We start from the raw sequence: 25,522 nt of genomic DNA, 5'->3' as shown, positions 1-25,522 counted from the left end.
CCCTAGGAAAGTAAAACGGACTCCTTTAATGTAGACCACATTGTTGCTCATGCATTTGACGATATGCTCTGCATTAACTTTTGGTTCTTTCATGTCAGTATCTGATGGATGAAGTTCAAATGACTAATAATCTGTGGAAAATAAAAAGTATGCTCATAGCTGATTTGGGAATTTAGTGAGCCATGAGCTACAATTTTTGTGTTGAGTTTTTTTTTTTTTTTTAAAGCACAAGAAAAGGGACATGATTTTACTTCCATAAGTACTTTTCATACCCTTAACAATTATATTGTGACTAGTGCAGGTCAACTCTCATGGTGATATCTCAATTTCTGGTCCTTCGGTATCATTTGCGGGAAATAATAAGAACAAGCATGCTGGGAATTTTTGAGGTTTTGTGCTACAGTTGAACCACTGTTTGAACTGCCAGCAAATTGAACTTCTGGAGGAAAGAAAATGGTATATATAGCAAAACTTTAGGGAAGAAAACAAAGTTGTTCATGTTTGTAATATGATTTTTTTGGAGATGGGAGTTTGCAATTTGAGGATAGTGTGAGCTGTTAATCTGTAAAACATTGTTATAATAAATGCATTATAGTTCCAGTGGCTTAGAATATGGATTTTCAAAGTGTAAGATTTCTTTCTTTTGACCTACTCCTTTTAGAATTTGAATTTTCCGGATTCATGACATTTATTGTGTAAGTATTTTTGGGGTCTTAAGTGCTATGTCAGCTATTCTGACTACTCAAACAAGATTTTTGTTTATTTTAAAAAAATTTTTTAATGTTTATTTATTTTTGAGACAGAGAGAACGAGCAGGGAAGGGGCAGAGGGGGGACACAGAATCTGAAGTGGGCTCCAGGCTCCAAGCAGGGCTCGAACTCACAACCTGTGAGATCATGACCTGAGCTGAAGTCAGATGCTTTTAACCAACACAGCCACCCAGGCACCCCTGTTTGTTTCTTGTAGTGTTTGGAGTTAAGGACCAAATCCTAAATATTGAAGGTTTATCTGGTTTTAGAGACGTTTTCTTTAAAAATTTTAAAAATTAAAAAAAATTTTTTTAATTTAGAGAGAGTGCGTGAGTGAGGGAGGGGGACAGAGGGAGAGAGAGAATCTTAAGTAGGCTCACACTCAGTGTGGAAGTCTGACCCGGGGCTCTATCCCATGACCCTAGGATCATGACCTGAACCAAAATCAAGAGTCAGATGCTCAACCGAGCCACCTGGTGTCTCTAAAAATGTTTCTATTAAACAAATTACACATGGATACTATATCTAGGAGAAATCAAATAATATAGCAATATATGGAAAGAGAAACCAAATTCTTTTGCTTATGTTTCACTTTGTTTACACCAGTAAATAGTAATCACTGCAGCCAGTTTGATATCTTTCCAGATCCTTTATTCTGTGTGTGTGTGTGTGTAGTTTTATTTTGTGTCTGTATTTTCTTTAACAGAGTCCATATGTTGGTTGATCTGCATTCTGTCTTCCATATGCATCTAGTTTTATCTCATTCTTTAACTACTACATATTATTCCTATGCGTAGAGTTATCATATTTTAAGTTTATCCCATTAAAAAAATCAAAAGCAGTGCTCTTGCACTTGTATTACACGAGCTTACCATTTTAAATCTGGAAATGGTAAGGACCATTCGGTTTCATCAAGCTTGTTTTCTGAGTAGGCAGAACACATTAAATTCTTTTTTTTTTTTTTTTAAATATTTTTATTTATTTCTAGGAGAGAGAGAGAGAGAGACAGCGCGAGCAGGGGAGGGTCAGAGAGAGAGGGAGTCACAGACTGAAACAGGCTCCAGGCTCTGAGCTGGCAGTCAGCACAGAGCCCGACGCGGGGCTCGAACCCACGAACCGCGAGATCATGACCTGAGTGAAAGTCGGACGCTTAGCCGACTAAGCCACCCAGGCGCCCCATTAAATTCTTTATCAAAACTGTGAGAGGAAGCAAAACTTGGTTAATTAGTTGGATTATTTCAGCTTTTAAAAATGCCTGGCTTATGTTGTACTGTTTTAGGTATATGATTTAATGCAGTTGAAACTGCGTTGTGGTTGCATCACCGAACTCCCACTTGCAGTTGAGATGAACAAAAATGATTAGAGTTTTTCTGCAGGGAGACAGGATGGATAAAAGCAGCTTATATTTAGGCTACATAGATCTTTGATGACTGTAACCAGAAAGAAAGACCATCCATGAAGGTAGGTACCCTGTGTTTTCCTGTTCATTATTGGATACCAGACACCTCCCATTGTGCCTAGTGTGACAAAGACATGGAGATGTAGGAATGAATGAATGGTGTAGAAATGTCCTGTATATGAAGCATGTCAGTCTTTGGGCCATGCGTTGAAAATGACCTAACGGTTCAGGCTGCAGAGTTTAGTTTTGAATTGGATTGGTATTAGTACATCTATAACTCTGGGCACTTAAATTTCTAATAATTTATCCAAGGGCTTGAGTTGTTTTGCTCTCTTGCTGTCTTTACTTTCTTGTGTAAGTAGTCTCTCTCTCTCTCCCCCCCCCCCTTTTTTCCCAGGTGGATTAGCATTATCTAAGTTATTATCTAAGTTACTTAGGAAACTTTGGCCAAGCCATTAAAAATTAACAACTGTGATGAGTAGTTTTTGGTGCTCAGAGACCAGTGGTTCCCATCTTTATTGTTTCCATGTTGAGGATACTTGCAGTTCAGCTTAGGAAGCATTTTCTGAGTGCCTAGTTTGTGATGGACCTGGTGCTAGATACTAGGGGTACAGAAATGATAGAACTGTAGTCCTGACCTGCCTGCATCTCAGTATGTAGAGGGGGAGTACAGGAGCAAGAGAGTGTCAGTGTTACATGGCAAATGCAATTATCGGGGTATGTGCTGGACCATAATTTTGTGTTTTGGTATTAATTTGGTCATTCGGTGATTGAGACCATCTGTAGGCTAGGAGTTTAAAGTATCCCTAATACTTCATCATGCTTCATATTCTGGCATTATTACTTTTGGAGAACCTATAGCTGAACAACTAGTTTTAGTATGTGTGTCATGTTGTTCCTGCCCTTTTTCAGTTTCTTGGATGTGAGCTGCTCTGTCAGAGCAAAGGACTGAACCATCTTTAGCCTCAGCTTCCACTTGCTGCTGAAAAAGAATTCCTCTCCCATAACCGGGTTTTCTTTGTTTGTTTTGTTTTGTTTTTGTCACTGGAGCTTTGTAAGTCTATATAGACCCATATTTCCATCCCACTAGAATGTAATCTCTGTGGTTATAGGATCTGAGGTTCACAGATATATTCCAGCACTTAGAATAGTGCCTGGCGTATAGCATACTTGCAGTAAGTATTGTTTAATTAACAGTATGTGACAAGCCTACCTAAAAGACTGAGTGAATCTTTAATGTAGAGATCTTGTTTCAGAGCAAGGGATTGTGTTCCTGTCCTTTATGTGAAGCTTTATTGATTCTATGCAGCTTAGCAGAGCTTCATACTTCATAACCTGTATCATTTGCTAGGCTTGCTGAGAAGATTCCTACTGCAGTGCTAAGTACTGAGAAGATTCCTACCTACCCAGGGATAAGGAGAGAGGCCTTGAATGAAGTCATCTGCTGGGCCAGGATCCAAGGATCCTGTGACAGTAAACTAAAATCTTGATGGAGGAGTGAACCCTCACAGTCTCAGGGAGCCTTTTGGGTGTATCCTGCGGAGGCAGAAGTTCTTATTTTTTTGGCTGTGGCATTAGGCAGAGTTCCTGGAATTCCCTGGAACCTCTCCACTAGGTCATGCCCCAGGCAAGCCGAGAGGCAGTTTATTGTTGTGTTTAGGAGCAGGGTATCTACAGCTGGATCTCTTTTCTGCTGTCTTGATACTGCCATTTCCCTTATGTGTCATCTGCAGCAAGTTACTTATTTTGTGTTTCAGATACCTCATCTGTAACTTGTGAATAAAATAGTACCTAATTCATAATGTGGTTTGAGGATTAATCTAGGCAGTGTTTACAACATACATGGTATATAATACCAGTACTCAGTAAAGATTCATATTTACTTTTTTGATACAGAAACAATTCATACCTTTTTACTCACTTTTGTTCTAATATGCTTTCTGGAGAAGTGTGAGAAGGCACAGAGGTACAGTTAATATTCTGGGAATTTCACATAGGGCGTGTGTGGAGGTGTTTGGAGACCCATTGAGGTGTGTTGAGCATTAGATGGCACATAGTATCAGCTTCTAAGGCCCTCATCCATCATCATGTGTCAGGAGGAAAACAGGTGGAGAACCTTTGATCTTGAGACCTCTAATTATCTCCAAAGTGGGCCATGCTCAATTTGACAGTGTCATGATTTTTAATATATGAAAGTTCTGGAATTGCTGCTATGGGATATAACCCTTTCTTCTTCAACCTCTCTCCTGCTTTTGCTTATATTGTAGAGTGAATATGATGCTCCACTTCCCACACAGATACCCAAATAGCTCTGACTGCTGAAATACTTATCTTACTTTCAGCACATAACTTGTTGACGTGTTACTGGGTGCTTGGAATTTTCACCGTTTGAAACCCCAGTTTTGCCAGGCTTTAGGGTCTTTTTGTTTGTTAAATGTGATGAAAGTATCCATCTCATAGGATTGTTGTCAGGTTTTAACAAAACAAAACAAAACAAAAAACCACTTAGCATAGCGCTGAGCATGCAGTTAGTCTCCAATATTAGTTGTAAACTTAATATATTTGTTCTGATCATCATGGGGGTTGTTATTGTTCCATGTTTCAAATCAGCAATGAAATACAACTTTGCACTAATCCTCATTTCTGCTTGAAACTGGAAGACTAAATGGAATGTAGCACCTCTCTGATTGAAATGTGCTGTAACCTTCCTAGCGCAGTAAAGATTTAACTACCTTCAAGGGCATATAGGGAGGCTGGAACACAGTAAGCCTTGAGAGTAGGCTTTCCTGGTCCTGTATTCCAGCTCCTTTCTGCCCAAAGGTGGTAGCCCAGATTTTCATTACACACTCCCCTTGGTGGCTTCTCTAATAAAATTGCAGCAATGTAATTTGCATTCTGTCCTTGAATTGAGGCCAGAATTAGGAAGTACATTCAGTGCTTTTGGTAGCAAAACTCTGTAACTATCAGATAATTATGTTGATAATAAAATACGAATTTTTATGTATAACCTTCAGGTTACCACTAGATTTGTTACACTTCCTTTAATGTGAAAAATATCCCTGCGTTATGAATGGTGTCATCTCTCCCTTTTACAGTTGAGAAAACTGAGGCTCAGAAAGTTTAATGTGCATAAGTTGCTCAGCTGTTCAGCAAAAGAGGTGATTCACTCCACAGCTTTTTTTCCTCAAAATTAGAAAGTTGAATCTCCAAATTAGGTTCAAAATATTTCCCAGAGAAATTTATAAATGCTACAGCTACATACAGAGAATAGGCAAAAAAAAAAAAAAACAAAACAGGTGGAGAAGATTGAATTGATGAATGTGGACCAACTATGAAAGATAAGAAGCAGAAAATATTATTCAAGCACTTTTGGTATTGAATCAATTCATAGAAGGTGGTTGCCTTGATGGAAGAATTTTTTTTTTTTTAGTGGTGTCACATTTTAATTTGGAGATTCAAAATTCAAACTTAAAAATATATCTAGAAGAGAGGGTGAAGATATTAACAGTGGAAAGGAAAATGTAGAAATAGAAATGTTATGTATATTTATTAGAAAAACATGATCAAGATAAAGTGTTGAATATATGTAATCTAAGTAGGAGTTCAATGTAGATATGGTTCAGAGAAGGCTAATTGCATACATTCGTTGATTCAGGTAGAGAAGATTCAGATAAGCTTTCTGGAGTTTGCTGCCACAGTATTAAATTAAATCTTTCTAGAAATGAGATCCCAATGTGAAGGTTTTATCTTTTATTTACTTGCAATTTGTTTAGGCAGGTTGCATGGAAGTAAACACTGAGTAACTACTGCAAACTGTCTGAGGAGGTATCTGGAATACACTTTAGGGTCAGATGCGAATTTCATTAGCTGTGTGTTAGACTGTCATATCTGTCACTCTGAGGTTTTGGCTTTTACCTAAGAAGCCCACATTATTTAACATTTTCACTTGATTAAACCCCTCCAAGAGACTCAAAGTATGCATCTCAATTTAGCTATGATCCAGCTGCATATACTTAAGACATACTAAATGTATCTACTTGCTGGCATTCACTTCCCCACCAACCTGCTCTTCTCAGACTTCCGGGTTTGTCAGGGAATTCCTCATCCACCCAGTTGCCCAGGCACCAAAATGCTGAGGTCAGTTTTGACTCATTGACTCCAGTCTTGCCAAATCTGGTAGTTCTTCATTTGGAATGCATAGTTTGCCCCTTTCTCTCCATCACAACTACTTGAATGTTTTCCCTTTGTTTGCTATTGGGGGAAAGATCATTGTTTCTTTTCTTTTACTTCTTTTTGAGAATTCCCATAAGGTTCTCCGGATAGTTTTTGAAAGACATTGTCCTGGATAGTGCCTTTTCTGTTTTGCTTATTTTATTTATTTAATAAATTTTCTTTAATGTTTATTCATTTTTGAGACAGAGAGAGACAGAGTATGTGTGGGGAAGGGGCAGAGAGAGAGAGAGGGAGACAAAGAATCCAAAGCAGGCTCCAGGCTCTGAACTGACAGCACAGAGCCTGATGCGGGCTCCAACTCACAGTCTGTGAGATCATGACCTGAGCCAAAGTTGGACGCATAACTGACTGAGCCACTCAAGCACTCCTGGTTTGCTTATTTTATTTGCTTAACCTTCGTTTTGCTGCTAGAGTATATCACTGAAGAGGTGGTTCCCTATTGGAACAGTAAATTCCAGTTTTGCTTAGAGACCATTTGCCTTAGGGTTACAGAAGAGGAGTTGAAAACATTAGCTGTTATCAGTAATAAAGTCACTTTCCTTCTATGATTGCTTTGAATTTGAACAATAAATTCATCTGTTTTGACTTAAAGGTAAGATATGTTTGAAGACAAATATTTGCAACCCACTATGAGAGAATTCCTACCCTACAAAATTATTTTAGGAACAGGCTAATTATGTTTGCATGTGGGCAGTGAACATCCAGTCATATGAGGGAATGGCAAAGTGTATGATCATTCACTATTTTAAAAGTGTGTTAATATATTTTTTTAAGGAAGAATGAATTTTATAATTTATTAATTTAAGGAGGCAAATGTTTTTGTGGAAAAGATGATCAGGAATGTAGTCAGGCCTTAATGGCAATTTTGTTGTGGGGAATACTAGAAGGGAAGAGATAATTTCCATTTGAGACTTATTGTGTGTTGAGAACACTGACGCAGTTCAGAAGAGCATTAGGAGCATTTCCTAATTTACACGTGAGCATTTCCTAATTTATATGCCTGCATTTGTTTAGTCAACAAGTTAACTATGTCTTGTTCAGATAGATTTTTTAAAAATCTTTGGTAAAAGACTCTCTCCCCATTGGCTAATTTCCAGTTTCTTTCTTTCTTTCTTTCCTTCTTTCTTTCTTTCTTTCCTTCTTTCTTTCTTTTTATGTTTTTTATTTATTTCTGAGAGAGAGAGAGAGAGACAGCAACAGCGTGAGCAGGGGAGGGTCAGAGAGAGAGACCCAGAATCCGAAGCAGGCTCCAGGAGGGAGAGAGAGAGAGAGAGAGAGAGAGAGAGAGAGACAGACAGACAGTGACAGCGTGAGCAGAGGAGGGTCAGAGAGAGAGAGACAGAATCTGAAGCAGGCTCCAGGCTCTGAGCTAGCTGTCAGCACAGAGCCCGACGCGGGGCTCAAACCCACGAACCTAAGATCATGACCTGAGCTGAAGTTGGAGGCTTAACCGACTGAGCCACCCAGGCGCCCCTCCAGTATCTTTCTATTGTGCAACAACCTATACGTACCTTTTCAGTTGCAGTCTTACATTAAGGAGGCACTGAGTTTGCAGTTCAGTAGGAATCAAGCAGAGTGGTATAGTGGAAAGGTCTTACTGTATGTGGTCTGACATGATGGATGACTAGCTATGGGACGGCTGGAAAGCCATACTTCTCTCTTGGCTGCTTCCACGTTGTAGATTAAGAGAGTGAGATTGAGGACCCTCCCTGCTCTGAATTTCTGATTTTGTGGTGTGACCCAAATCCCTTCTGAGCTGTTGAGAAAGGCTGTTTGTTTCAATGCCTTTTCTGTTCTCTCAAAGCCAGCCTACCTGTTCTGGAGTTTTGGAAAAAAAATCGTTTTCACTGACTGAAGTTAAGTGACCTAAACACTTCATATTAACTTTGGCTCAGGTCATGATCTTGTCCCACATCAGGCCCTTGGCTCTCAGTAGGAGCTTGCTTTGGATCCTCTGTCTCTCTTTCTCTCTGCCCCTCCTCCATGTGCTTTCTCTCAAAAATTTGAAAAAGATTAAAAAAAATGCTTTAATAGAAATAATGGTACACAAATTGGTCTCTGTCATTACACAATGTTCTTATGACGTTACCATACTTAATGTTGAGTAATACTAATTAGACTGGTGCTGGATATATACATTTTGCATTTTGAATCTGAGAAGGTTTTAGCTTCATTTGAGTTACTGAGTCAACTCTGCCTATAGTCAGTATTTCAGAAAAGTATCTTATACATAGGCTCCAAGTAGTGTAATTCTAAAAAGTTAATTGCGTTTAAGAAGCTCTAAGAAGTTCTGTAAGCAGCCCTGTCACCTTCACCTTAATTTTGTAGCTAGGTGAACAGTGGAGATAATGGTGAGGTAATTTTATCCATTTATTTTGAAAATGTCCTGGTGTTGCTAATTGTTATCTGTAAAGGGCCAGATAGTAAATCTTTTAGGTTTTGTGGGCCATATGATCTCTGACATAGCTATTCAACTCTGCCATTGTAGAGTACAAGTAGCCATAGAAATGTAACTCTTTGAGCAAGACTGTGTTTCAATAGAACCTTATTTATGTAGACCTAGTCTGAAATTCTTTTTTTTTTTTTTTGAGAAAGAGTTGGTGGGGAGAACGGAGGAGGGTCAAAGGGAGAAGGTAAGAGAATCTTAAGCAGGCTCCATGCTCAGTGCTGAACCCTAAACCTGTCATGACCCTGGGGACATGACCAGAGCCCCAATCAAGAGTCTGTTACTTAACTAACTGAGCCATCCCTAGGTTAAGATTCTTGAATGGATCTGGTGGAAGGTCTAATGAAGAAGGCACTTGTTTGATGAAAACAGCTGTTTAAGCTTCTCCCAAAATTGGCTGCTAACTTATAGAGGAGTCACACCAGTGTTTATGTAAAAATAAAAGCAGTGGCTTGAAATATCAGACTACTAAGAACTGCTCTCACAAAGAGTTCTCTTTACAAAGTGGCATAATTCTGCTTTCAGTGAATGCTTACAAGAGTCTTGCATAATGTATTATTAATTTAGAAGCTATTATTTGTTCAGCTACATGGGCAGATTTTTAGTTTTCTTTGTATATTTAAAAATGATAAATGGAAAATTCAGTACTGTTCAAGGGAAGAACTACTACTCAGTACTTAGGTAGTTTTTGCCAAATCACGTTTAGGGTTGAGTTTCTATTTTTAACTGACATACTGCCTTAAGTTTGCCAAAATCTGACTGCATTTGGAAGGAAAATGGCATTGTTGCTATTTCCTCTGCATGATAACATCTAAAATAGGCAGCTAACGACAGGGAAGAGTGAAGGTAAAGGGCAAAAATAAAATACTCTAGGAGCTTGTATTTTTTTTCTGTTGAATTTCAAATCTAGTTAGATTGTGCTTTCCTTCACTCTGATCTTTAAAATGCCTCATGTATTTTCTACATTCCATAACCCCCTCAGGTAAATCTTTTTTGTTATTTATTTAAAGTTGAATTATTTTGAGAGAGAGAGAGACAGAGTGCGGGAGCGTATGCCAGCCAGCACAAGTGGGGGAGGAACAGAGATAGAGGGAGAGAGAGGATCCCAAGCAGACTCTGCTGTCTGAGCAGAGCCTGAGGAAGGGCTGGATCCCATGAACTGTGACATCATGATCTGAGCCAAAATAGACATCCAACCATCCTAGCCACCCAGGCACCCCAACTTATCTTTATTATTGAGGTGTGATTATAAATCATGCTGTTAGCATTTAACCTTCTGATTCACGTTGACTAATATGTTTATTTGCAATCTGTGTTTTGTAGTGTTTAATTCTAAGTATGATTCCCTGAGTACTTCTGTTATAGAGCGGAAGTGGTATAAGGTGTACCAAGCGGCTTAGAAAACATCTTAAAATTGTTACTTTACAACTATTACATTTTAATTTTTTAATGTTTGTTTATTTATTTATTAATGTTTATTTTTGAGAGAGAGAGTGCGCACACGTGCTTGCTTGAGTGAGCGCACAGTGGGGGAGAGGCAGATAGAGAGAGGGAGACACAGAATCTGAAGCAGGCTCCAGGCTCTGAGCTGGCTGTCCGCACAGAGCCCGATGTAGGGCTCGAACTCAGGAACCATGAGATCATGACCTGCATCTAAGTCAGATGGTAACTGACTGAGCCACCTTGGTGCCCCCAACAACTGTGACATTTTAGAGCCTAAGAAGTAGAGAAGATTAAATAGATTGGCCAAAGTTATTGTTAATACCATTTGAGTATTTTATTTTAGGTCACACTTTTGTGCTTTTATTAGAACCACTGATTTGGTAAAATCTCTCTACCTAGTATTATTATAAAAAGTGTACTGTATATGAGGTTGCAACAGATTTTGGTTTTTTGCTTAAAGCTTCCTTTTTGTTTCTTTTAGAAAGTGGCATCAAGTTTCGAACAGGGTTCTGAAAAGTGTGGTTATTAGATTTTGATGTATCTTTTTAACAGTTATCCCACTTGAAACAGACCAAGAGAATGTGGAATCAGATGTTGCAAATTTTAACTTTGTTTCTTCTCAAAGCAGATATTTCCTATAATGATATAAATGATTTCATATTTCAACTTTTTGATCATTCATAAGCTGTTGTTTGAATACATTTTCCAAATAGATACAATGAACATTTTCTTTCTCTTTCTTGGCTTCATTATTTTCCATTAATTTTATCTTCTATTTCACCTATCCCCTCTCTGCTTCCTCCATCCTGCTGTCACTGCATCTGGTTTATTTTGTATCTCATTTACAGCATTTCTTAATTTGTCATTACTGTTTCTTAGTTCCTTGATCTCTGCTGTCTCTGCTGTCTTCTTCGCTTTTTTTCAAGCCCAGCTATTAATCTTATAACTGTTATTCTAAATTCTTGATCAGATATATTGTTTATATCTGTTTTGAGCAGCTCACTAGCTCTCATTTCTTCCTGAAATTTCTTTTGAGGAGGATTCTTCCGTTTCATCATTTTGGCTAGTTTTCTGTCTTTTATGTGGTTTAATAGCTTGTTACGTGTCCTGCACCTGCAAGCACTACTATATTAAAAAGGGGTCATACAGTGTCTAGGGCCTGGCCCTTCAGAAGGTGTTTTTGGAATGTGTTACATGCTCTCTGTTGTGACTCTGCTTGCTTTATCTCCCTACTCAGTTAGTAGTGGTTTGACCCTTCCACCAGGTGTACTTTGATTTGTTCATTGAAATAACCCTAGAAAAAAATTTAAAAAGGGGTGGGTGGTGGAAGAAGTCTTATCTGAAACAAAGAGAGTAATGACAGGGGCAGGGGAAAAGAAAAGAAAAGAAAATTGGACCAGTAGAGAATTAGAGAAACTATACAGCTTAATCCAGAGAGAGAGAGAGGAAAATAAAGAAGGAGATACAGAAGAGGTGTAAAAAGAATAGATTAAAAATGTCTGCTTAAACAAACCAACAACCAGAATAGAGAAGGGAAGAAATAAGATGAAGAAGAGAAAGAAAGGAAAAAAAAAATATATATATATATAATAAGAATTGACCAAGAATCAAATCAGAAAATGTGAAACCGCTGGACCAAAATCTGATGGTGCCTTGGAACTGGTGACTGTGCTGATTTGGAGGAAGGGCCCTCTCGTTCTGTTGGAGTCCTTCTCATTCCTGCAGATATGCAGTTGCCAGGCACTGAGATTTGGGGATTGGTGTAAGCGGGTCCAGCCTCCACTGTGGGCCCTCTGTCCTGTTTCCTGAAGCCCCAACTAGTTGGTGATGGGGAGAAAAATGGTGACATCCCAGTCTCTACTCCCCAGACTGCGTGTCCAAAACCACACTGTTCAGTGAGAGAGGGAGACGCAGAATCCGAAACAGGCTCCAGGCTCTAAGCTCTCAGCCCAGAGCCCGACCCGGGGCTTGAACCCACGAACTGCAGGATCATGACCTGAGCTGAAGTCAGACGCTTAACTGACTGAGCAACCCAGGTGCCCCTACAGTGAACTATTTAAACGAAGTTCTCTGTCCTTTGTTTTAGGAGTATTATGAATATTAAGGTTTTGTTTTGGGTTTTTTTGGTCAGATTGATCCATTGAGCCCTATATGGAAAAATTTCCATTTGTATTTAATCTTGGTTGGATTCCCTTTTAAGAAGCATTAGTTACATTCTAAATGTGCTAACACTCTATTCTGACAGCAGAATAAATATATAAGAATAGCCAAGAAAAGAAAATCTGTTAGATTAATAGGAAGAATACTGAGGATCAAAATAAAACAAATCAAAATAGAAGGAAGAACCCCTAGTTGTATATCTCCCTGATGGAATAGGTTGAGTACTGTCCTATAGAGAGAACACAGAACTGGGAACTGATAATCATTTTAGTACCTATAACGTGGCAGGCATTCGCTTGTTTGGGAATTGACCATGCCCTCTATTTTTACATAGAGAGGGGGAAATAAAGGAAGCCTAATTTAGACTTCGTATGGTTTAGGGAGGAGTGTGTTTCAGGATCTAAGAGGGAAGATGCCAGGAGATTATTTCCAAGAGAAGATTATGAGTTTAACATAACCACGTAGGCAAGGGAAAAGAGTGTTCTCTGAAAAAAAAAAAAATGGAAAAGCTATGGCATGGAGATAGGTATGGCAGAATGTTCAACACTAGGTATCTCTAAGTATTCAATAGATACAGTTTGTGAATGAAGAGGCAGAAAATGGTGGTGTGAAGGATCAGGTTGGAAAGGATTGTTCGGTTTTAAATAAAAAGGGCATTATTTACCAGGCTATACAGTCAGAGCTTTGCTCTAATGATGGCAGGAAGTCCCTGAGGGAAGTTTGGGTCTGTATCTTGTTTGATTTATTAACAAGAGAAAAGAAAATGTGAAAGAAAATTAATGTAAAAGAAAAAGAAGAGGATGGAGTTTACTTTGAAACCTCTGTGAATTTTTTTTATAATATTAGGAAGAATTTTTTTCATATTGTATCTAAAAACAAAATATGAAAGTTATCTTACAGCTCTGAGATTAGCAGTTTAAGGCTTTTGATTTTGATTCTGTTCTCATTACTTATTTTGGCAAAGCATCTAATCTCTTTTAGTTCCACTTCCAGGTCATATAAAAGTAGGTTCTTGGACTCTTGTTTTTGCCCAGGTCCTTTTTATCAAGGCGGAGGTGAGGATGAAGGTGGATGCACATGAAGACAGCAGGCAAGCACACTAATTGTCCTCAAAGCAGCGATAATGGTTTAATGAATATTTCTGCAATTATTTCTTTGAAGGTATTTAGGCAGAAAATGTCAGGACGGTAGGGTGTTGTAATTGAAAAGGATGATTTCCTGGTAGTTGAATTTCAGGCACTCTAGCCTGGTTGGAAAACAAAGACACTGGGACCTCACGAGTGAACTCTTAAGGCCTTTTTTCCATGAGGCAAATTAAGAAAATGATTACTTATATCCACTTTATTCCCAGGATGAACCGTATTTGTAATAGAAAAAGGTGAAGTTTGTTGGCAATGTCGGGTTCAGTTCTTTTTTACTATTACAATGGTCATTGCTTTATTCTCTATGGACCAGTTATTGTCTTGCATTGAGTTGGTCTGTTTGTTTCCATTTTCTCCCAATTGTAGTCCCACATTATCTTGTCAAGTTGTTAACCTTCTTAAAACACAGTTTTCATCATGCTATTTCCTTAATTTAAAAACTCACAGTACTGTTTTTACATCTTTTTGGGTTTCATGGAACCTCTGGAATAATTCTATGTGAATGGGGAGAGGAATGCTTGGGATGTGCTGGGGATTTGTCTGATTTAATAAGACAAATCATATTATTAACTTATATTGTCTAAATAAGACTCTTTTTATGTGGTAAATATCTTTCACTCTGAAATTACCTAAGGAATAAGTTCTTCACAGCAGATTATGTCATTGAAGGTATGTAATCTTGAGTTGGTGAATGTGGTGTTCTAGGGTTTGTAGCAAAACACCTATCGATCCGCCATGTGTAATAGGAGGCGGATGCCTGTGTTTGAGGGACAAACAATTGTTACTTAATAATTGATTTTCTCTCATCTCTGACAGTTGGACTATGTACATGATAAGCAGAAAGAGGATAAAAAGGAAATTTGTCTTTAAAATCAGTTATGTTCTACCTCCCAACATCTTACTTGTCAGCATCACCATTCAGTACCCAGAGGATTGGTGTTTTTGCTGAAGTGGTGATTCTAATTATCTGGCAGATTCTCAGGTGCACCAGTGTCAGATCTATGAGCTTTCCCAGACTGTATTACTTACGGATGGCTAAGGCAGAACGTTGTTCACAGCACCAGCTCCCAGGCCAGCTCTGATTTGCTTTTGGTAGAGGAAAGGGAAAGAATATCAAAAAGTCAGTGTGTTAAAGAATAAAACAAAGATCATTGGGTCTAAAAAACAGAACCAAACAAAATAAAACAACTGAGTTTATTCATTTGCCTGGCAAGGAAACATAGTAAAAAAATTGTCAAGGACGAAAACCCTGAGGTTTTAGTACTAGAAAGAGTGGGAATGGTGGTTAGTCTAATATGGGTTTGAAAACCAGCATTTTGGATAAGATGGAATGAGTTTGTAGATCTGTGTATAATTGGTGAAACAGGTCCCATTGTCGTGACTAGCATTTTGTTTTGATATGTCCTAGACAGGTGCTGCTGTATATGGAACACTTTCCTTTTGTGAACATCTAGCCCCTGTTCCAAAGCTGATTAAATCTCTTCTGAATGTTCTGGACCAAACCAGCCCTCTCAAGGGTCTCTGTTGATGTGGTCTAGAGATGAGTGAGCCTTGGGGTTGGCAGTGAACAGTTGCAACTTCTAGAGTATTCACAGGAAACCCCTGGATCTACATATGTTAGATGTGGGGGACTGTGGTGCAGTATGTCCAGTTAGAATACAGCTTCCTTTAGCATATGCCAACCTTCCCAGAGGAGACAGAATTGTGTGTATGAGGGCATTTGAGAAGTATCATTTTTGTTAAGTTATACAAAAATTTGGGATGTATATATGTTTCTAGATAAAGAGTTTCTTGAAAAAGTTAAATTTCTCTTTATCTTAATATTTAAATAGTTTTACATTTTATTCTTCAGTGCACTCTTCAAGACTAATTCACAGTCTCATGATTTTCAGCTTCATGGAAAATGGTAATTCATGAACTCTCACAAGGTCTGCTAGATAATTTTGGTCCTTATTGGAAGGCCTTGCTTTGGACACCCCCAAATCTTTGAATTTCTATTTGAAATACAACCATGCATTTTAGCCACTTTTATTTTTTTGGAGAAAAATGTTTGTGTTACCTCAGACTCTTAGCACTATTGTAGTTGCTGTAGTTTTTCTTATTTCTTGTTATCTAACTGAACAGTTAATTCACTGCTGTTTAACTTGTAACCCATTTTGAGAGGGTTGCTATGCTTTTTGGCAAGGCCCATTTAAGCAGTTTTATCTCTTTAAAGACGAATCAATTAAAATTAAAGATAATCTCAGCTGAGCTATAGTTGTTTCTTACAGATTAAAGAAAGATGAGAGAAAAAGCAGAATCCCTGAGTGTATGCAGTCTATCTCAGCAAACATGTTTGTGTTTGCAAAGAGCCGTATTGTTGACCTCTTGTCTGTCTGTGAATGGTATATGAATGAAATCAGTGGAATTCTCCTTGGTAGCAGAGACTGAAGGTCTTTTATTAGTTTGACCCAGATTTGGTCTTCAGGATCATTTTATAACATTTCAAATACATCTTGATTTATTTGCTTTCTAGTTGTGCTTTTTTACATGTCTATCTTCTGAGGTCAAGGAGAATTGGCAGTGTGATTTTTAAAAGGATTTATTTATTTCAACAAATAAGTATGCAGTGGTATTTGGTATTCCAAAAACCACCAAGACATAAAATGTTATTGTTATAAATTCATGGTGCACAGTGGAGTTAAAAATGCATTCAGAATGTCAGCAAAGGGAAAGATTTTGTTATTTTCTGGTAACTTTAAAATACAGCAGATAAGCCCTGTATACCATAACCCTAATTAAACATGGTTTGTGATGTAAATAATAGCTTGAAATAGCAAGATTTCTGGTGGCTGGATGATTGAATTCCATACTCTATAAGAATCAAGAATTTCTCTGGACCATTTCATTTAGCCTTTGCTTAGGACATATTTATGTCAGAGAAAGGGAGATCATCTTCTAATAGTTTGCTAAATAAATGAGATACTTTATAAAACTGTTATGTGGCTGACCTTTTCACAAGTGAAATAGGATCTGCAAATTACTTGCCTCATTTTTATGAGAATGTGCAGTGTTGTTATACAGAATCTGTGCAGTCTTTAGAAGCTTGTAGTTTCAGGAAATGTGACAAGCAGGCAATGTTTTCTTTTTGAACTCATATGTACAGTAGTAGCATTTTTAGATCATAGGCTAGTTGTTTGGTGTAACGGGGAGACCTGGGTCTCAACTTGTCCAGCTATAGCATAGCATTGTTAGAAAAAACATACCATGTGCAGGCCTGCTGTGTGCAAGCTCAGCACATTTTATCAGGTCAAGTAGAGCAATGGGACTCTAAGATGATGTTTGAGTCGGCAAGTGGTACCATAGATTTGGGATCATGAGGTTAAAGGGTTGTAAGTGATACAGTTTTTGTTAAAGATGTGGCTTCTTTAAAAAGGTAGAAAATAATTCATGTAACAGTATCTTTTGGAAAAATCTCTTTTCAGATGGCTTCATCTTTGTGAAGGATGCCTGTGTTTTTCAGAATTAAAATTGTATTTGCACTATACAGTATCCTTATTGCATCAGGATTCCTGAATCAAAAATAGTTAACATTTTTCATTATACTGATGAAAATTAATATTCAATTGAGAAAAGCAGTAGAAATAAAGATGTTGGTCCTCAGAATATTCTCTGAGATTTAGAGAGGTTGAAAATATTTTTAGAAGAAGGCTGTTCAGGATCAGGGAAGATGTCATTTGGGTGTAATGTCTTTTAGGAGAGAGAGGAGGTATTTGGGGAGGCACAATATGAGATTTCTCCCAGAGAAGTTGTATTCTGGAGTAATAGGCACTATTTACATGAGAAGGAGCTTGGGGAAAGGTCAGGTTTTCCCCCTTAGTTTTTCCTTTTCTTCTCCATTGTTACTTTTCATCCTCATTTGGCCAAACCTTTACTTGTGCATCAGATATTTGTTTGTGTGCCTTTCTTAGCTGTGTAGTAGTTTTGTCCTTACCAATTTATTTATGCTTAGTTTTTGGAAGAGAGATGGTCGAGATGACTGTCTTTTTTTAAAACTTCTTCTCTGTTTGTTATAGGTGCTCACGAAAGATAGGGAAAAGTTATTTTTCAGTACTTTTCTTTTAGTAGAACTCTCATTTCTTTTTATTATCCTATCATCCCATCTCTCCTATCTGTTATCCTATCATCCTATCTGTCCTGATTGACTTTCACATTTTTCTTTTGTTTATAATGGCCATGGATCTTGGTTCTTATTTTTGATTCTCTGTCATGAATGCTTATATCCCATTTAAAATTCCTTAAAAAATTTTTTAAGTATTTCATTTATTTCTGAGAGAGAGAGAGAGAGAGAGAGAGAGACAGTGTGAGCAAGGGAGGGTCAGAGAGAGAAGGAGACACGGAATCTGAAGCAGGCTCCACTCTGAGCTAGCTGTCAGCACAGAGCCCGACGTGGGGCTCGAACCCAAGAACCGTGAGATCGTGACATGAGCCGAAGTCGGATGCCCAACCGACTGAACCACCCAGGCGCCCCTAAAATTTCTTTAAAGAAGATTCTAAAGGTATAAAAATTACTTATATTCTCTTATTTGATTTTTCTTCCTCCTCAGCATTTGACTACTGCTGCATTTAAGTGTTTAGTAATTTTTAAAAATCATTTGTATCAAAATGAGTTTAATGAAGATATAATTTTGTGACAGCCCATAGCTGATTCAGGCAACATCCTTGATTTTCCAAATGAGGGTCAGAAATATAATTACTCAGTAATATTGTTCTCCTTAGATATCTGGGTGGTCACATCCATTGGGATAATAGACCATAGTTGTAACTTTCTTCATTTAAAACAGCTAATGTACCACAGAGCTGCATTGCTAACTTGGCTTGCTTTAATCCATTGAGACCATCTGTTCAGGCAGTGGGGTATAGCAGCATGTCGGGTAGTAGTTTGAAATGTTTACTCTTCCACTTCCTCGCTGACATTGGCTAGATTATTTCTAGCATGAATTTATTGTCAGGAAAGTAGGGATGATGTTATCTGCCGTGTAAGATGATTGTGAAAGTTATCCATCTAGGTAAAAACCTTTGCATTCTGTCTAGTGTAGTAGAGTATATAGGTACTTGGTACCTTGGTATATTGGTAGCAACTGGTACTATTTCTTACCTATTTGTGAACATTTTCTTTTTAAAACTCAAATGATAGTGCTAATAGCCAAGATAATTTAATTGTTATTTTAAATTAGGATTACTGACATTTTCAAAGCTTTTGTTAGAATTAAAATATGTTATGGTCTTTCTAATTTTTCTCTTGCTTCTAATTTAGTAACTACAAAAAAAAATCAGTCTGGTCTTCCTTGATTTGCTCTAAATGAAAACATACATGATGCTGCTTGTTTGAGATTTTGTCACCTCCTAGAATTTTTTATTAGGATAGTGTATAGTACAGCATTGTTTTATTAAAGATTGGTGTTTGATTGATTGGACAGTGTTGAAATTAGATAATTAGATAAGTTTTTTTCGAAGATGTTGCTATTATTTTTTCCTTTGTCATTAGTTTTAATATTTTGATCTTATGGCTGCCTGAATTTCTCTAAAGCAAGCATGATGAAAAGGTGATTTTTCTACCAGAAAGTAAGTAGCCTAAAATAATCGATACATCACTATTTATAAGTTCAAAATTTTTACTAAAGTTACATATCCATCCTTCTTTCAGCTATATTCCTTATCCTTCTGGATTTAAAAAAGATTTTTTTTTAACATTTATTCATTTTAGAGACACAGAACGTGAGTAGGGGAGGGACAGAGAGAGAGGGAGACACAGAATTTGCAGCAGGCTCCAGACTCCAGTCTCTGAGCTGTCAGCACAGAGCCCAATGCAGGGCTCAAACTCACAAACTGTGAGACCATGACCTGAGTTGAAGTTGGATGCTCAACCGACTGAGCCACCCAGGCACTCCTGTGTAACTTGATTTTAATGAGATGGATATTTTATTGGCGACTTTCAAAATAATTATCACACATTATTTAATTTATAAGTTATAAAAATGATCACTTAAAATCTGATTTTACATACTCCGTAAATTCCTATGGTTAGAAAATTCTCTCATGGTATTCTATTCATAATTAATATACCAAGTAAAACTAATTAGAAGTTTCTGAAACCCCTAGCAAATTCTGTAATTAGACTTGTGATTCATAATTAACTCTTTTCATTTTTATTTTTTCTCTGTTTGAATTAATCACTGTATTCTTCCTTAGTGATACCTGTCTTTCTGTCCAAGATGCTGACTGTAGTTCAGTGATCACTGTTGGTGGCATTCTTATAAATTCCATGGTTTTATGGAAACTTTGTTTTTAATCTTTATTTAATAACATAAAAAATACGTGAATCATATGTTGTATAAATGATCACATTAAAGATTTTTGCCCACCTTATCAAATTACACATTTATTTTATCAGAGGCTGAAGTTTAGAAAATAGAAATAGGCAACAGGCAGACTTGTTCACTTTTCCTACCTTGTACTTTAAGGGCCTAGATTTTTTTCACCAATCTAATTATTGTCTGTGTAGTTTTGACAGTATACCTTTGGCCTTGGGTCATTGAATAGGGTTATCCATTATTTTAACAAAGAATTAACAATACATTATAGATCTGCTATATGTTAGGCAATACTCTAGGTTATGGGTATAAAGAGGCGGGGTGATATTCAAAGTATTTGCCATTCAAGATGGACATAGCACTGGATTCAGAGTCTTGAAGAACCCCTCCATCTTTTATACTATATCAAGCTTTGATGCTTTTGTTGTTGAGTTGTGGTAGTGGTGGTAAGACTGGGCCATGCAGTTAGGGACAGTGACTGCTTACCAGATTATATTTCAGAAGCATTTTAGTATTTCATCCCTTAAGGCTGTGCTAGTGTGTACCAGCTGAATAGTTCTGCCAGGAGGTGTTCAGTTCTTTGGCTGTAAGAGTCAGACTTAATCCAGTTTGAGAAGGACTTGATGGAAAGTATGTAGAGGGTGCATAGGGGAAGGATATTGCGTGAACCTTTTTTGGGAAAACCAGTTAATGAGCAGAAATTTGCCATAGTCAGAGTTGAGGAGGAGGTTCTAACCAAGCTGAGGGGAAAATAGCATTTGCGAAGACATAGGAGCCTGAGAGAGAATAATAGCTTCAGAGATTAACAAGTAGGAGATAGAAGATGACGATATTTTTCTCTGACCTTTGCTTTTTAAGCTGCATGAATATATATTAAGATTCTGTTTGTATCTTTGAAATTGCTCCATTTTTGGCAGAGAGCTGCTAGATTGTCTGCTTAGTTTCTTCATCTGTATCTAAAGTATTTTAGGAATAGGGTCAGAAGGGAGAATAGGAATTTGCTATAGTTCAGGGCTATATTAAACATTGATAGAGCCAGAGTGCAATTAAAACCTCTCTCTCAATTCACTGAGAGACTTCTAATGAGCAAATACAAATTCAAACAGATTGAGGATAGTAGTTCTTTTAATGACATAAAACTGTTGCCTACGAGGCTTTTTGGCTGGCATCTTGAAACGAATTTTGCTTAACGGCTATGGAGGCCTACAAATTCAGATGTGCAGAAAATGCAGTAAATTACTGGCCTGTCAGATTCCTGTTGTTCCTATTTTATCTCAATAGCAGCCTTTGTTTCCAGACTGTTAGCAGCAAGTATGGGGACCCCTTCAAGGTTGTATTTGTATATGCTTGAGTAATTCAATTCAGAGCTGTCTAAATATAGCAAGTTGACAACAGTGAAATGATGTATCTTCTTATACTTGTATAATTTAGGGAATATACGTATGGATATCTTTTCTCATTTCTGAGAGCTCTTGAAAAACATCAAGCATTTGTAGTGGTGTAAGTTCTGCTCTTATTGCCAGAGTTGATGACTCACACCTCTGAAATATAATGAAGTCATATGGACAGCAGAGAAAATATTTTCTCTATGACTGTTCAGTTCAGTGAATGATTTAAGTGTCCACTGCCAGCCAGGAATTGTGTGGAATACAAAGGTGAAAGAAAACTGGCATTTTTCTGGGCATCAAATTATGTGATTTTTCTCCCTCAAGTTATATTTAGTAAAACTGTGTGTGTGTGTGTGTGTGTGTGTGTGTGTGTGTGTGTGTGTGTGTGTAGTGTTACAACAAAGCCTGCAATAAAGGTTTGACTTACTTTTCAACAGTTTGCTTCAAGGATGGTTTTGACATATGCACTAAATGTTTTGATGGCTTCATTTTTTTAAACTTTTTTTTTTTAAGTTTGTTTACTTACTTTGAGAGAAGAGAAAGAGTGCTCATGAGCGTGGGGTGGGGGGAGGAGAGAAGGAGAGAGAGAGAGAGAGAGAGAGAGAGAGAATGAGAATCTAAGCAGGCTCTACACTGGCAGTGAAAAGCCTGATGTGGGCTCGAACTCAGGAACCATGAGATCATGACATGAGCCAAAATCAAGAATCAGGCGCTTGACCGACTGAGCCACCCAGATGTCCCCCTGATGGCTTCATTTTAAAAATATTTTCAATTAAGGTTACTTAGTTTCTCTCTACTTTCTATTACTCTTAATAATTAGAAAGGAGGAGTATTTTAAGTGAAATGTATATTATATCCCAATATTAATTCAACATATATTTAGAGAGCATCTGCTAGGCCCTAGGCATGGAATAAACAGTGTAGCAAAGGTTGCTATTCATAGACTAAAATTACTCAGTAAAGGGGTGCCTGGGTGGCTTAGTCGGTTAAGCGTCCGACTTTCGCTTAGGTCATGATCTCGGGGTTCGTGGGTTTGAGCCCCGCGTCGGGCTCTGTGCTGACTGCCAGCTCAGAGCCTGGAGCCTGTTTCAGTCTGTGACTCCCTCTCTCTCTCCGACCCTCCCCTGCTCACGCTGTCTCTCTCTCTCTCTCCTAGAAATAAATAAAACATTAAAAAAAAAATTACTCAGTAAAAGGAAACCAAAATAACTAAAAAGTAAAAACTCTCAGCCCCTTTGGTGTGCTTAATATTATGAGAATAACAGATTAAGCCTCAAATGCATGGAATTTATATTTGATTTTGCAGAGTTTTGTTGCTGTTGTTCACAAAAGTTACCTGAAAACTAAAGCAGGAATGGACTGTCTACTTTGAATAGTGATTATTTGAACCAGTATATTCCTTCTGTGGCATTTAGTAGCCTATTCAATATCATGGGTGGCCTACGTACCTTAGAAATTCAGGATGTTCTTTGCCGTTACTTGGCTAGAGACAAATCTAGGGAAACAAAAAGATGGTGAGAATCTTTACCATAACACATTGTCCCTTTTGTATCTTTATTCATTCCGTTTCTGCTCCCTAGAGTGCCCCCCCTTTCCTCTCTCTGTCCTTAAACTTTTTTTTTCTTAACTTGGAATCTTGTGGACATTTATTTATCTAGCTGCAAGAAGTTAGTGATTTCTAGATGTAGGCTCTGTTTTATTTTACAGAATTTGATCTCCTAGGCAACTCTCTCATTATATTCACAATTCCTCACATTGTCTAATTTTAAGGTACTTACAAATGTAAAAACATTGCTTTAGGATAGGTGTTTAGCTTTTACAATTTAAGTTTATGTCAAATTAATTATGATAAAAGCAAATGCTTGTTCCCTGAATCATTATGATCTTGCTCTATGGTCTTAAGACGTCTTTTATGATAAAATATATATAACACAGAATTTACCATCTTAGACATTTTAAAGTGCACAGTTCATTGGGCTGGCGTGCAATCACAGCATTGTGCAACCAATCTTAAAACCTTTTTTAAATGTCCTTCAACATCTTATTCAAAGGCTTTCCCAAAGGCTTGCCTAAACATTTCCCTCAAAGATAACATTTTATTAGGAATTTCTAGTTATGAGGCTATTTATCTTTTACGTTTTGTGTGTGTATATGAACTGTGTTCCTATTGGATTATAAGCTTTTTGAAGGTGTCATATTTGTTAAATTGGGCATGAAGGATGGTAGAACGTGGGTAGGTAGCGAAGGGAGGAGTTGCCCTTAGGAGAGAAACCGCATATACTGAGGTCTTCAGGACCAAAAAACCAAGGTGCTTTTTCAGGAATGTTAAGTAGATTCATTTGCTTATTTTGGAAGGAGATGAAGCTGAGAAAATAGGATGCTGAGCTGGTCAAATATGAAGTTTATTAGTAGCTCACTTTGCTCAGTTGATTATTTGTGCATAGGAAGGGCTCAGTGGAGAGTTGGAGGAGAGTGTACTTCATCTTCCTGTACCTCTTTTTTATTCTCAAATTACCCCACTAAAAGAAAAGGGGACCAGTGTCATGACAGGATGTAAAGCATACTGGATTCAGGAGACAGTAGACCTGGAAGATTGTTATTTCTGGGCTTTAAGAAATTTAAGTCCCATCCTTTGTAACATGACGGGGTGGAAAGATAGTCTTGGAGCTCCCTTCCAGGTCCGATGTACTAGGACACCAGGGACGCTTACAGTCTCTGACTAGAGCCACCACTAAGACCTGGTTCACCCATTGAGGAGTTGTTTAGTTCAGAGGGCAGCAAACTTTTTCTGTAAAGCATGAGATAGTATTTTAAGTTTTGTGGCTAGTGTCTGTTGCCTAATGTTTTTTGATTTTTCGAAACGTGAAAACCATTCTTAGCTCAAGGGCCAGACAAGAACAGCCATGGGCTGGATTTGGCCTCTCGGCTTTACTATTTACCCTTGACTTAGTTGATGGGGCTCCTTATTCCTTAAGGTTTTTAGAATTCAGAAACCAAGACCAGCTTGATGATAGTGAATTCCATCTATTTTTATTGACTACTTACTTACAGGTTATATTTTCCAAGGGTCAGGAAGCTAATATGTGTTAAGAATTCTCCATTTGGGGCGCCTGGGTGGCACAGTCGGTTAAGTGTCTGTCCAGCTCTTGATTTTCGCTCAGTTCATGATCTAGTGTTTCTGGGGGTTCAAGCCCTGCATCAGGCTCATTTCTGTCAGTGCAGAGCCCACTTTGGATCCTCTTGTCCTCCTCTCTCCGCCCCTCCCCTGCTTGTACTCTCTCTCAAAAATAAATAAAAAAAAGAATTTTCCATTTTTTCTTATAATCTTGATAACCTTGTATTTCAGATTATGTCCTTTATTTCTAAATGCCTTGAAAATTCTCAGATGTCTGATATATTTTACTCATCTTTACTATCTGTATCCTGATTAACACACAGATATTTCCTGTGTTATATCCTTAATGTCTCAGACTATTTTACTCATTTTTATTAAATAAAAGTAATCTTTTATTTTTTAAATTTTAATTTGATTTTCTTTGCCTGTAGATAAACATTTTCATTTATGAGCCAGTTTTATTTAACCTTTCTTTTTAGTTAAGCTTTGTAAGCTTGTGCTATTGGTTTACTTTTATATTTCCAGATTTTTGAATTCTGTATTTTTCGTGAGACTAGGAAGTCATTATGGTGGTATTATAGGGAGTGTAAACTTTTAAAAATGCCTTTACTTGGGGTGCCTGGGTGGCTCAGTCTATCAAACTTCCAACTTTGGCTCAGGTCATGATCTCATGGTTCGTGGGTTTGAACCCCGTGTTGGGTTTTGCTCTGGTAGCTTGGAGCCTGAAGCCTACTTTGGATTTTGTGTCTCCTTCTCTCTCTGCTCCTCCCCTGCTTGTGCTCATTGTTTCTCTCTCTCTCTCAAAAATGAATAAATAAACATTAAAAAAAGAAGAAAAGAAAATGCCTTTTCTTTGGAAGACTTGAACAGGTGAAAGAAAATTATATTTCTTGGATTGATCCTTTCCCATCTTCTACCCCCATTAGTATAGTATATGTTCTTTTAAGTTTAATTAAAAGCAAAAGAAAGTCTGGCAGAATTAAGATTCTTGACGCTCTATAGATTTGTAACATACAGCTTGAACACACAAGTTTAGTGAGTAAATGATCAAGTTAGGGTTCTACTGAAAAAGTTAGGTTCCCTACTCTAGTTAT

At 37.6% G+C, this 25,522-nt stretch overlaps 1 protein-coding gene across 3 annotated transcripts in view; it reads left to right on the top strand.

Annotated features, from left to right (window-relative positions):
• The window catches only part of PEAK1 (pseudopodium enriched atypical kinase 1), a 308,018-nt gene that overhangs the window by 16,966 nt on the left and 265,530 nt on the right, over positions 1–25,522 (top strand). The window lies entirely within an intron of this gene.

Source organism: Hyaena hyaena, unplaced genomic scaffold (genome assembly GCF_003009895.1).
Source record: "Hyaena hyaena isolate Hyena2069 unplaced genomic scaffold, ASM300989v1 scaffold_137, whole genome shotgun sequence".
NCBI classification, from domain to species: domain Eukaryota; kingdom Metazoa; phylum Chordata; class Mammalia; order Carnivora; family Hyaenidae; genus Hyaena; species Hyaena hyaena.
Note: the sequence above shows the minus strand (reverse complement) of the source record. Positions and strands in the feature narration are given on the sequence as shown.